This window comes from Asterias amurensis, chromosome 5 (genome assembly GCF_032118995.1).
Source record: "Asterias amurensis chromosome 5, ASM3211899v1".
Taxonomy (NCBI): Eukaryota; Metazoa; Echinodermata; class Asteroidea; order Forcipulatida; family Asteriidae; genus Asterias; species Asterias amurensis.
In genome coordinates, this window is record NC_092652.1 from 15,381,122 (window position 1) to 15,394,423 (window position 13,302).

Consider the following 13,302-nt stretch of genomic DNA (forward strand, 5'->3'; position numbering starts at 1 on the left):
TGCATGTTTATATGCAATGTGTATCTGACTGGCGCCAGTGGTTTACAATAAGAGCTTGCCTAATAAATTGACTTTCCTGTGGACAAACATAACCCAACTTGATTAGTTAAGGCAACTTTCATTCAATTAATTTTCTAATTCTCTGCTAGACAGATGAATGAGGGGGGGGGTTGCTCACTGCTTACCATAGAAATTAAATTCTTGGAGCATTTGCAGATTTGGTTTAAAAGGTTGGTTTCTCAGAGGGTCAGGCTTTCGGTTGAGGGAAAGAGCAACTCTGCATTAGGGGATAGCAGGAAACACTTAAAATGGAAGCTGCTTAGCTTCACACAGATAAGCCTATATAACTTGCAACAAAGCAGGATGCCAAATATTTGGCTTACAGTATTAATCTTTTGTGAACAAGATGAAACAGCAATGCTCTGTTAAATTGTCATAAGTCAGAAATACACAATTTTCAGATTGGTGCAACTTCAAAGTGAGAAACTGATGCTCTGTGTGAAGGATTCTTATTTCTTATTTTGCAGGAAAATCACTTTTTTTTTGCTTCTCAGTCTAGGCAATGGCATAGTCTAGCCTTCTGTACACTGTCAAATAGAAATGATGATAATTTTGTATTAACTAAAAGCCTATATTTAGGCCTACAGTTTTACGTTTGTCTTTTTTACTCTGTCTGACTGTATACATTATTAAGAGAAATAAAGTAAAACACAAATACGAAGAAATACTGCTTATTCGAAGAAGCAAAATTCAAATGTCCTGAAACAACACTCTTTCCAAAAGTTTTTTTCAACTGAAAATAAAAGTGTGCATAATTTACATATTTAGATTAAACCTGGAAATAACTGTATCTCAATATTAGTTGTTCATTATTCTAAGCAATATGCGTTTTAATTTCATTTCAAATGAGTGAAGCACATTCAAAGGAACTATCCTGTCAAACAAATAATATTTACAATTACAAAGCACATAATGCATTATATTAAACTGAAGTTGTTTAACAATACAAATTCAATTTGCATGGTCAACTGTTGCTTTTTATACCTCTCATTCAATCAAGATAAATCTTTGAAACCAACTACAATTTGATTGACGAGCACATGGTATTTTTTGTCAAAATCTAGACGATAAAAACCTACATCAGGTTTTCTATAAATCTTTTACTGAGATGGGTGTTGCATTATAAAATGCATAGTTGGATAAAATAAAATAAGTCTGACTGTATGATGGTTGAATTGTTTGATAAAGGTCAAAGACAGAGGAGTATCTTAATGTCAGACAGTGTTTACGATCCCTCTGCAAGAACTCAATCTCAAATGGCTGAGAGAGAAAGACAAAAAATATGTAATGGTCCATTAGTCCAATGGCACCTTAACTTACGGACCCTAATCATAAGTAACAATTTTATAGGACGGCAGGTTGGCGCCAGACCTACCATGTGCGGCAGCACTGATGGAGAGGCGATGCACCCTTGCTTTTCTAATCTACACCGATTTTTTTTTATCTTGACTGCGATTCTGCGATCTTGTTCTCTTCATTCCTTGTAGAAGTCGAGATATTAAGAGCTCCCTGAGCTAACATAAATAACAGACAATTATAGAATACCACACAGATTTGAGTGTGGTAGCTGGCACTGGTTTCCCCGAGATGGTAGAGGTGTAATACTGGGCATTAGTACGGCGCCTCTTAGTCTATGAACCTCCAGTGGTGCCCTGCCCCCTGGCAGTCACTGTAGGACCCTGGCTGTCAGGTTATCCCCACCTAATTGAGACTAATTAGGAAATGTGACAGCTACTCTCAACCACCATATCATGTGTTAAATGGCAGCAACTGATCTACCTTGTGGGTGTATATACATCCTGTATCCACAATAGACTTGCCCCAAGTCTCTCATTCTGAATGACGTTATTGCTTTAAAACAAACAAAGAAAACCTGACACATCATAAGTGCTGGAAGTGGTCCAGAACATGGGGGAAGACTCAAGTATGTCCATATACAAACAATGCAAACAAATCCTTTGTCATTGTTAAGTTTTGATGAGAAAAAAATGTATACATAAATTGAGATATTTTTAAGGGAGGGTATTTAAGTAATTACTCCAAAACGCATTGACCATCATAACAAATTAATTGGTAGGAGCACTGGAGAGGTGAAAATTTTCAGAAACAACACCCTACCCTTTGAAGTAATGTAGTTTTTAGAGAAAGGGAACATTTTTCACCAAACAATTTGAATCTGAGAAGGCTTTTCCAGGCATCTAAAAACACACAATTGTATAAAACATAAGTGCTTTTTGTCCTTTCAAAGTTTCATTATTGCATCTTCAATGACCAATTGAGCCCACATTTTCACATGTGCATATGTTGGGATATACACAAAGTGTGGATACTGGTCTTTGACAACCAAAAGTATACCCTGCCTTTAACAAAATCTAAACTGGTATTGTTTGTACACACTATGAACGCATCACATCAAATCAATTACAAAAAACATCCTTATTTTCATAATAATTTTTTTTTAACCAAACAATTATTTTGAGTAATTAACAATGGTGTTCTTGAATTTTTTTTTTTTCCCAGTTATATATGGTGTAGGCTTAACAGACATTTCAGGCTTTTCGCTCACATTTTTTCCCAGTGGCATAAAATCGGAAATAAGACTTGAGTAGGAAGAACATGATGTCTGCCAAATGGACTCTTTTAAAAAGTAGCACAGTCCCCTTCAAATCATTGAACTGGAATTGAGTCTGGAGGGTTTGGCATTGACTAGTTTGTTTCCTCATGATATGGTAAGCTTCAGTAGGATCTGGAGAAATCACTCTAAACTAATAAAGAAATAATGAACAGCTTATAAACTATAAAGTGCTTTATCTTCAGGCATTTCAAAGAGATAACAAAGAGATTTCAAAATGATATAGTGTCGTGGAAGAGCGGTTAAGAGCACCGAATTCAAACTCTGGTGTTTCTGATCAGCAGAGTGTGGGTTCGAATCCCCAGCCATGACACTTGTGTCCTTAAGCAAGACACTTTACCATTGCTTTGTCCTTCGGATGGGACGTAAAGCCGTTGGTCCCATGTGTTGTGTAACGCATGTAAAAGAACCCAGTGCACTTATCGAAAAGAGAAGGGGTTCGCCCCGGTGTTCCTGGGTGTGGCTGCTTAATGCGCCGTAACACCTTGTAAACCATTATAAGTGCTACATAATTGGATCTCAGAATTCATCACTGCAATAACCTATCTTTCTGAAAGTTTGTATATACTCAGCGCCTTGAGTACCTTGTTTGGTAGATACGTGCACTATATAAGACTTTGATATATATAGGTGGGGCAGTCTGCAGCTAACTATGCAGGAACCACTGGGGTGTCACCTGCACATGTCATCCCGATATGTGGAGATTGTGCAGTAATTCACCAGAACCAGAACCATAGGTGACTGGGATCTTTTAGCAAATAAACAAAAACATAAGAGAAACTGACCAGGCAAATTTTAATTAATTTGCCAGAAACTTTTCTCAGTCTGTGTATTCCAATGAGGAAATATTCTCCCTCCTTGGGACTAAACCGATATTCGGCGGTATCTCAAACACACAAGTTTATATATATATATATATATATATATATATATATATAGGATTGAAACAAATGAGTAGTTCAAAAAACCCAAAGCTCCCTTAAAAGATGAAACTTTAAGAAGAAACTATTAGATAAATCAATAGTGAAAATGATGGTGGCTAATCATGAACACAAGACAACTGGGCCCTATTTCATAAAGCCTGTAAGCACAAAAACTTGCCTAAGCATGAAGTTTCTTCCTTAATAAAAACAGGATTACCAACCAAATTTCCACGAGATTTTCAGGATAAGCAAACAACAGCTGAATGCCAGTAACAAGCAATATGAAAAAAATTAAAATTTGGTCGGTAATCTTGTTTTTATCAAAGGAAGAAATTTCATGCTAAGCATATTTTTGTGCTTATAGGCTTTATGAAATTGGGCCAAGATCATATCCCATCTTTCTGTTAAATTCTCAGAGTAATGACACCCATATACTTTACTTATTATGACCAAATGACCAATCAGAGATTCTCTCAGCACTAGAGTATATAACAGAGGTCAATGAACTCATACTAAAATGATAGACGCCCTAAGCTACAAACAAAACTAAACAATGGGCTAATTTTACTTTCATAATCTTAACACACATCTACAGTAGGTGAGACTGTTGTGGTTCTATTTTAAACAGTTTCATTTTCCTGATGTTACTTCCTGTGTGTATATAGAGGGGGTTTCACCTCGTGTGTAGTGAGGTCATTACCAACCAGACTGTAGACGGATAGATAAAACAACAGGTAGTTTCAGTGGTGAAACTTCCTGTGTCAAATCACTAGGTGGTACCATTGTCTTATCATTAACCTACTTAAAGGATTTGGGTACTCTACACATAACACAATTTGTAACACAAAACACAATGTCAACATTAAACTTACAAGGTTTGAAGATAGTGATAGTAGAAAGCTTGGCTTAAAATATGACTTGCCGAGGTGCTGTAGTTTTTTTTAATAATGAGTAAAACAATGTGTTGACAATAACAGGTAAAAACGTTTTACAAGTTAAAAAAAAAAAAAAATTGTCTCACTGCAACAAAAATTATTTTTGTGACCGGTTTTACTCATTTCTCAAAAACTACAGCACTTCAGCATTTTAAGGGAAGCTTTCTACCATCTTTATCTTCAAACCGTGTAAGTTTAATGTAATTCTGTGGACATTGTGTTTTGTGTTCTACAAGAAGTACCCAGAACCTTTAACAAGTTCACATTGTGATGAACCAACTTGGATACACTGATATAAGTACAGACGGAGTATGGGCAAATGTGTATAATGTGCCTTGTTGAAATCATAACCAATGTCTATTTACAAATAATGTGTGGTACGTCATGGCCTGTGGTCAACAAGTGCACTGGACTCAAGCTTTGACGTTTCTGATCAGTAGAGTTTGGGTTCGAGTCCTGGTTTGACAATGTGTCCTTAATTAATTCCATTATTGCTTCATTCAGGTGGGTGCAAGGCCATATAGGTGATGTGTGTTGGAGTTTTAAATTGAAGTCAGTATGGACAAAGCCCAGCTGGTAGTTTGAACAAAACAGTCTTACGATTTTATGTTTGGAACATATTGGGCAGAATGAAATTTGAAAAGTTGTACTTGATAAATCTCTCTGTCCAATGTGAGAAAATTGTTTATCCTTGAAAAACCAGTCCTGTTTCAATTTGCAATATTCAAACATGCACAAGAAGTGCAAAAAATACCTGGCCAAATATAAACTGTCAATCAGTCCTTTCCTGAGTGTTTTCTTGAAAGTGTGTGATCCTCATACAATCCAGAAAGTTTGGTTGTGTTATGTCAACACTTCTAGGAATCTATAAAGCTAAAAAGTTGAAAATCAATCCATTTTATGGATACTAGTGATTTCCACCAATGCTTGGACACAAATACACACAGTATCAATCATTTGTAGACTTTTAACTCAAGTGCTTTGTATAGCTGCGCAAACATAATTGGTCAAAGATGACTGTGATACCTAAAACATTGAAAGCTAGTTTTGGAATAGATAGAGTCTGCCATGTACTGGCAGTGGATGATAGTCACTTGATTTCGTATGTCACCTACGCCATGATCTGATACCAGTCAAAAATAGCAACCAAAGAAAAAGGCGTCTAAAATTGAATACTTTACACCACTATCCTCCAAAATGTCAGAGTGTTCCAACTAGAGTTATAATAGTGGCCACTTGATGCTTTGAACTTGATAAAAAGAATGGTTTTTTAATAGTAGGACTATTTTATCTCAATAAGCAATAATGCAAGACCTGTGAGTTTTGACCCCCCACCCACCCCCGAACAAAAGCTAACAGACAACTACCATTTTTACATACATTAAAGTAATATTTTACTGAAAAAAAAGTAAAGAATTGCAACACTTTTGTCTGAAATATCCGACTATTAATTAATACAAAAAAGTTGAAAGTGGTTTATATTCCTTTCCATTTAAATGTCCACACCTTTACATGTTTTTTCTTGACACAACTTCCTCCAATGTCACTCATGAATGTCATTAATTTGACATTCTACAGAAACAGAAGTGCCACACATAAAATACAAAAAATGTGTACTCTGTTCCAACAATAACAAAACTGATTTGGGTTTTAAGAAAATAAAACAAAGAGGAAACCATAATGGTCTAATGCCTGATTCAACATGACTTATCTGAATAAAAATTGGTTTCTTACACTTGGACAACTGACAGCTAACAACATTTTAGCCCCTAGAGTTGTTGAAAGTTGTATTTTAGATTCTAAATTTTGACAAGGAATTTTGGCAACACTTTTTTTGACAGAATAATTGCAAGCAATTATGTTGTTGTTCCCATTTCTTTGTTTGTATTGAAGTGTTTTTGAGGCAGAGTAACTTTCTGACATTCAGAATACAATTCATTCTGGCATGAGACGGCACAAACACAACCAGATGACTTTTTTGCACAGTTAAAAGGCGACCATTGGTTTTGGAACCAATATTGATTGTTTTTATCCTACATACATGTAGATGTATACATTAGAACATTTCATTTCAACAGGCCTTCATGTTTTTTGAGATATCGCAAAAAATCTGGAGTGGAAATGTCCATGCAGGAAAAAAATCCCTATAGGGACACACAATCCGAGTAACTTTCCAGAATCCAATTTTGGGTCATAAAAACTGATATCTTTACATGACCACATAACTTCAAAGTGAAATGTCGGGCTGCTTTAGACTTTTAAGAAACAAAAGTTGTTGTTGCCATTAATTTTAAGAGTGATCACCAACGAACACCTTCCTTTTAAAGACTTGCAATCACACCACAGCAAGCAGCAACCCAAGTCAAGGGTTGATGAACTAAGCAAGGAGCATCAAGTAAGCTTACAAAGAGCAATTTCCTAATGTGATAAACTGGTAATTACCCCCTAATTCCCTTTAAAACATAACGGCATTTGGAGCCTCTTCCCCTCCCCATTCATGAAGACATTCCTGACTCCCAGCTGTAGCCTATGGGTATAGGTAGATATTATCAGTCTAGTCAGACGCCCAACAATATTAGACAGAAAACATAGCAACAGTTGGCCAACATCCCCTAAATATCCTTGTCTCAAGTTGCGGCAGAAATTGGAGTGGACAGCTACAGCATGAGGCTTATCAAGCAATTACCTGGAACACTCCACTGACTTCCTCTACAAGGGTATACTCAGGTGTGATTAGCAACTGCTAGGTAATACTCATCTAATGCTTTGTCTATAGGTGAGAGTTTACCTAGAGGTGTAATCCACACACAGTCAACTTGAAATGGAAAGGTTGAAACAAAGTCACTGATGACTGTAAAGGGCTCTGGAAACCATCATTGCCACCCATTAATGCTGATCAAATTAATGTCTTCCATGCCTTTTCTTTCATTAAAAAGACTGTAAATAATAAATCTTTTTGCCATTTTTGAGGGCAGCAATTTTTTTTATAGAGCTTAAACATTTGTTTTTAGAATCTGAATGTTATGAACATCGATTTGGTGCGTGAGAAAGGAACTCGTCCATCTTCAAAGTACTCATTGAAAAATTAATTTATCATGACCCCCCCCCCACCCCCAACTATCTTGCTTGCTAGCCATACAAGCTAAGCATTCTGCAGACTAGCATCGATCCCTATTTCATTGTTTCGATAGTCAACTTTATATATGTTCTTTATAGGCACTAGGCAACTTTGGCAATTGTCAATGACTAGTCTTCTCACTTAGTGTATCTCAACATATGCATCTCATAACAAACCTGTGAAAATTTGAACTCAATTTCTGGTAATTGCGAGAAAATAAAGGAAGAAAAAACACCCTTGTCGCACAATTTGTGTGATTTCAGATGCTTAATTGTGAGACCTCAGCTGAGGTCTCAAATTCAATTCAAATATTTTAGTGAGAAATTACTTCTTTTTCAAAAACTATGTTTAAATTCAGGGAGCCATATCTTACAATGTTTAACACTATCATGTTATCAGCAGCTCTCCATTGCTCGTTTACCACTACATTTTTATGCTAACAATTATTTTGAGTAATTACCAATAGTGTCTAGTGCCTTTAAAGTCACGTGGAAGTGCTATTTTGTCAAAATAAAGCTTTTGTCACTAAAATAATGTGTTTTGATGAGTGGAATATGAATAAACAATTAACTAAGGTTCAAAATAATTAGTTTCCATGTTATTTACAAACTTGAAAATAAGCCCGACCCGAGAGGGCGCTGTTTGTGACGTCAATCGAGGCGCGATGAATCGCATGCAGTGCCAACACAGCATAGTGACGCTTGGCGCAAGCTAAAAAGCATGCCCTCAAAGTTGAAACAATACCTGATTTTTTTCACGTTAGGCAAATGCTCCTATATTCGTTACGTCTTTCATGTACCTTCTTTGACTTTCCCACTTGCTGGAAAAATTGTTGGGATGGCGTCATTTTTTTGAAAAGAACTTTTCTCTTCATGTCAAAATGTGTAGTGTATTCCGAATTCTCGAAGCGCGACGGCTCAAAGTATTTGCTGCACAGCAAATGGAAAAGACATCGGACCGGACAACTTTGCAAACTGACCCCGTTGTTTAGCAGCAAAAAACCTGGTCGACATTACCGGAAAAATGCAAGAAAAAAACTTTTTCGAAACGTACAAACTCACGACTAGGACTTGAATGTACTTGCACATACGTGTGTTCGATGTTCGATCAAGGCAAAGTCTGCCTCGATTGACATCACAAAAGGGGTAGGCGGAGTCACCACCATCCAACTTTTTTCTTTTTTTTTTACATATTAATCGTTAAAACATATATACTCAAAAAATCATTTTATTGTTCAGAAACATGTTTGAAGAACACAAAATTATATTTCCAGGTGACTCTACAGAGCTCATGCTGTTCAGTATAATTGTAATGTTTAACAGCATTTTTTACAAACTTTCATAATTTTTTATGTTTGATATTTGATGCTTTTTCATTTTGAAAAAGTCACATCGTCTTTAAAATCTGTCAATGCAACATCATAAAAAAAGAGCAATACTTTGCATTTAGAATGAAACCCTTTTTAAAACCTCTCAAATTTTAGTTACCTCTAAGCTCCAGAACAGCTTGGACCCTCCGATTCTGATGTAAACCTGCATTTCAGAAAATAATCAGAAGATTTCAAGAATTATTTCTCAAACTTTCAAATTACTCTACACAATATAAGTGCATCCATCCTTGACTATCCCATGATGAGCCTTAAACTCAGACCTAAAGCAACTTCTGCTTGTTCAAGTAAATTAGTGCTTACTGACAGCTAACCTAATAAATTTTTGGCCATCACAGAAAATAAGAACTTTAATTAATGTTTTTGGTACTTTAACTGAAAAAAAACTCAATTTAAAATGGCCTTCAATTGAATTTCAAATGAAGATACAGAAATTTGTAGTATACTTTCATCATCAGACATTTCATTAAGCTTGGTCAAGTTAAAGGATCTCTTTAATTACCATTGACAGGAAACCATTGGTAATTAATACTAATTGCTTATTAAGACAAGAGCTTAATGGGATGAGAGAGGGTTCAAGAGAAGTCCTGATTCTTCAAGACCATGTGTTGTCAGTGTAAAGGATGGTTCATGTTTCCTGCGATTGCAAATGCAAAATCTGCTGCACAAATTCGCAACAAAAAATTTGCAACAGTTGAATTATGTTTAACTCCTGCGAGACCTTCGCTTCGAGGGCAGCCATGTGACGTCAAAATTTGTCTCACCTTCGCAGGAAGTATGAAGCGGGCTTTAAAGGGAAATAACATCTTTGGTAATTGCTGTATTTTTACAAGAAAATGTGGATTTGTGCGGTAGGATTCATTTTGAAATATTGTTCCAAAGACCAGTTTACATTTGTCAGACTGTGACTGCTGAGAAAACAAGAGCAAATGGTGACAATTTTAAAACTGTCACAGAACAAAAGTTTCACATGGACTTTTACAAAAGATATCCCTGTCATGCACATCCAGTTGCACAGCCTCACCTTTTAGTTAATTGGCAAAAAACTTTTTAAGTAGAATAGAGCCATGGATTTAGTGAAAACTTTTGGTCTCAATCAATATGTTTATGAATTATAGAATAGCATGCTAGACCTCCAAAGACCCTTTACATAATGATTTCAAAACTTTTTATTTTATTTTTTTTATTATTTCTTTTATGCAAGTCGCCTGACACACAAGTCCTGGAGGCCACTTCAAGGCGTGGGCTACAATTATTTTTTTCCAGAGGCCATTGCCACCTACTCCTAGGGCTGAAACAGGGTTACCCCTTTCACAGCCCATACAAATGTAGGCTTGGGTATCTTCAATTCGAAGCCTAGCCGGTAGAGCAGAAAGCATTACCTCCCCAATTTTAAAACTGCAAACAGCGCCCTCACTGGGGTTAAAGGATTATCTACCAATGGCCGAAAGTTGTGTGTGGTGCAAATCATACACGTTTTCAATGTTTGACCTCATTATAGGCGACCTATGCAAAGGGTCTGTTGACAGAGTGCCCCACTTTTCAGATGGTTTTTAAGAAAAGAAAATAGTGGTTGAGGTGGGGAGATCAGATTCAAAGTCCACACTGACAAAAGTTGTGTGCGTATAACATATTACACAGTGAGGTACATATTGTTTCCAATTCAAAAAAACAATACCACCGAACCTGTCTTTAGTTTACTGGCCCAATACTAAAACCACTGGCCTGGGGCCTGTGGTCAAGAGTCAAATTCGAGCCCTGGTAGTACACAAAACAGTAAAATGACAACACTGGAAAAAATGGTTGTATGAAGACAAAACTTTCAGGTGGGGAGTGGGGGTGAAACATTTGAAAACAGGTCAAAGAAATATCAATTTTGGTTTTACCCTTACACTGATTAGCACTTGGTACTTTCCCGAGTTCTGTGGAAACAAAAATAATAGGAATGGGTGGGATTCGAACCCACGACCTTTGCAATTTAGAGCAGTGTCATACCAACTAGACCACCGTGATTGCCTGGTAGCTAGAGGCAGTTCGAATACTATGTTTTAGCAATTACAATCCCGGCCAAATGTTGACTGGAGCGCAAAAGAACCCCTTGAAACAATGAGAACCAACATTGAAAGGGGACAGGGGGGGGGGGCCAAAGAGATATGGCCAGGATAGTAGGTTATAGAAATGTACTGCCCTCACTGTCAGCTAAATCATGGACTGCCACTCTAGCAGTAGAGATGATTTACCCAGAGACATGTTATTATCTGTTGACCAGGAAAGAAGCTGCGCTAACTAAACATGAGAAAAAACAGGCCTGTTAATATCGGTCATGCTCTCCCTACTTCAAACTGATGGGTATCAAACTGATTGAATTTGACAGAGGAAATCATTACTGTTACACATAGTAAAACTATTTTCTGGTGCGAATTAGGCAATTCCTGTGTGTTTTTCCCATATCGAATAAATCATGTAATTTGTTTATACTGCTCAAGGTTACAATTTTCTGAAATGAAAGGGAATAGAAAAATTACTTGTCAGTTTATGCCAACTGATAACTGCAAGTTAATGAAGGCTCGGAATGAAGGTTTGATCAAAATAACTCAAGAAGACTACCCCTTCACTAGTGTGACTCTAATTTGTTTATATCGATCTTGTTACTAATGCTTGCCCTTTCTCTACGCTTGATGTATGTGTTTAGAAAAAAGAAGGAAAAAAAGAAAACACAATAGAATAAGTATTGACATCTTGTTACGGAACCACCATTGAGCGGTACATAGTCATTAGCATTACACGCAATGTTTGAATAAACAAGATTGACTCTTGCATGCTTTGTGCTTCTATTTCCACTTGGGATCCTCTTTCAAAAAAATCATTTAAACAAAACACCAAATCAAGAAGGAAATGATTTTAATTGATAAACCAGGACTGCGGGAAACAGTCAGGATCCAAAATAAGGAAGCTATCTTGCCAATGAAAGTTTTTTTTCTACAAATTTGGGATCCGGTAACAAATGTTTTTAAAGTTTTTTTATTTATTTTACCATTTGAATTTTACTTCCCTACTCTCAACCCAAAACAAAGGGTTGCGGTAGGAGACGATGGTAAACATTGTGCAACACAAATCCAAGATGAAGATCTCCGTTTTAATTTGTTATCGGACATATCTTAAAGGCACTGGACACTCCTGGTATTCACTCAAAATAATTGTTGCATAAATCCGAACTTAGTACAAGCAATGGAGAGCTGTTGATAGTATAAAACATTGTGAGAACATCTCCCTTTGAAGTTATGTAATTGAGAAAGGGGTCATTTCTCACTCAAATATTAGTTAAACAACAATGTCAAGCCTGAAGCCTATTATTATGCATCTGAAAGCACACAAATTTGTGCAACCCAGTTGTTTTTTCTGTCATTATCCTCTTGCATTATGTTCATAGATTGGTTATTTTGTTGGGACACACCAAGTGAGAAGACTGGTCTTTGACAATTACATAAGACAAGTTCAGCCTTTTAAGCTTTTCACCTGTTTTTAAATCTTTGGTTCACTATTTGCCCTTTAACCAAATATCATACAGTTGTACATCCTTTCTTTGATGCATCTCAAATTCAAAATATTTGAGATGTTTTCACAGGTAAAACTTAGCTTTATAAGTAGTAAAAAGAGAGGATTTCAAGCCTCCCAAACAAAATATGTACTTAAATGATAGTACAAAGCTTAATAACAGAATATCAAGCCCAGCTTATCATTGATTTATGTTTACGATGCTCATTTCAATTGATAATTTTTCTTCTCTTACCATAACTCTTCTTTTAAGCGGAGACAGTGTCATTCTTTTCACGAAACGAGAGATTGTGTGTATTTAATCGCGCAGACACTGTGGAGCCGTACTGTTTACATGCCATTAGATATATGACAGCCCGCTGTACAGACTCGAACCTGACTACTCTCCCATGTACATCAACATGGTATAACCCAACCACGTTATGCACACAAATGCCACACCGAGAAACAGGCTCCACCGATTCTGATTTATGATTGATAATCAAAATTATATACCCGTTGGGAACAATGACCAAGGGGAGAATCGATGGTAAGAACCCTAGTGCTATGGACTTGGCTGATGGCACTTTGCTAGTTTTACACATGTAACCAGGCATGAAAGTAAAAATACTTCTTATCTCTAGAGATAATGTCGTGGTGTTGGGTTAGATGACTTGCAAGCTGCTTCTAATTTATGAAACCATTTTTCATTT

At 36.5% G+C, this 13,302-nt stretch overlaps 1 long non-coding RNA gene across 1 annotated transcript in view; it reads right to left on the minus strand.

The window, feature by feature from the left end:
* The window catches only part of LOC139937465 (uncharacterized), a 97,057-nt gene that overhangs the window by 38,467 nt on the left and 45,288 nt on the right, over positions 1 to 13,302 (minus strand). Inside the window, exon 7 of the long non-coding RNA XR_011786063.1 lies at positions 9,156 to 9,200. This is a non-coding gene — a long non-coding RNA (uncharacterized lncRNA). The remainder of the gene's footprint in view (positions 1 to 9,155; positions 9,201 to 13,302) is intronic.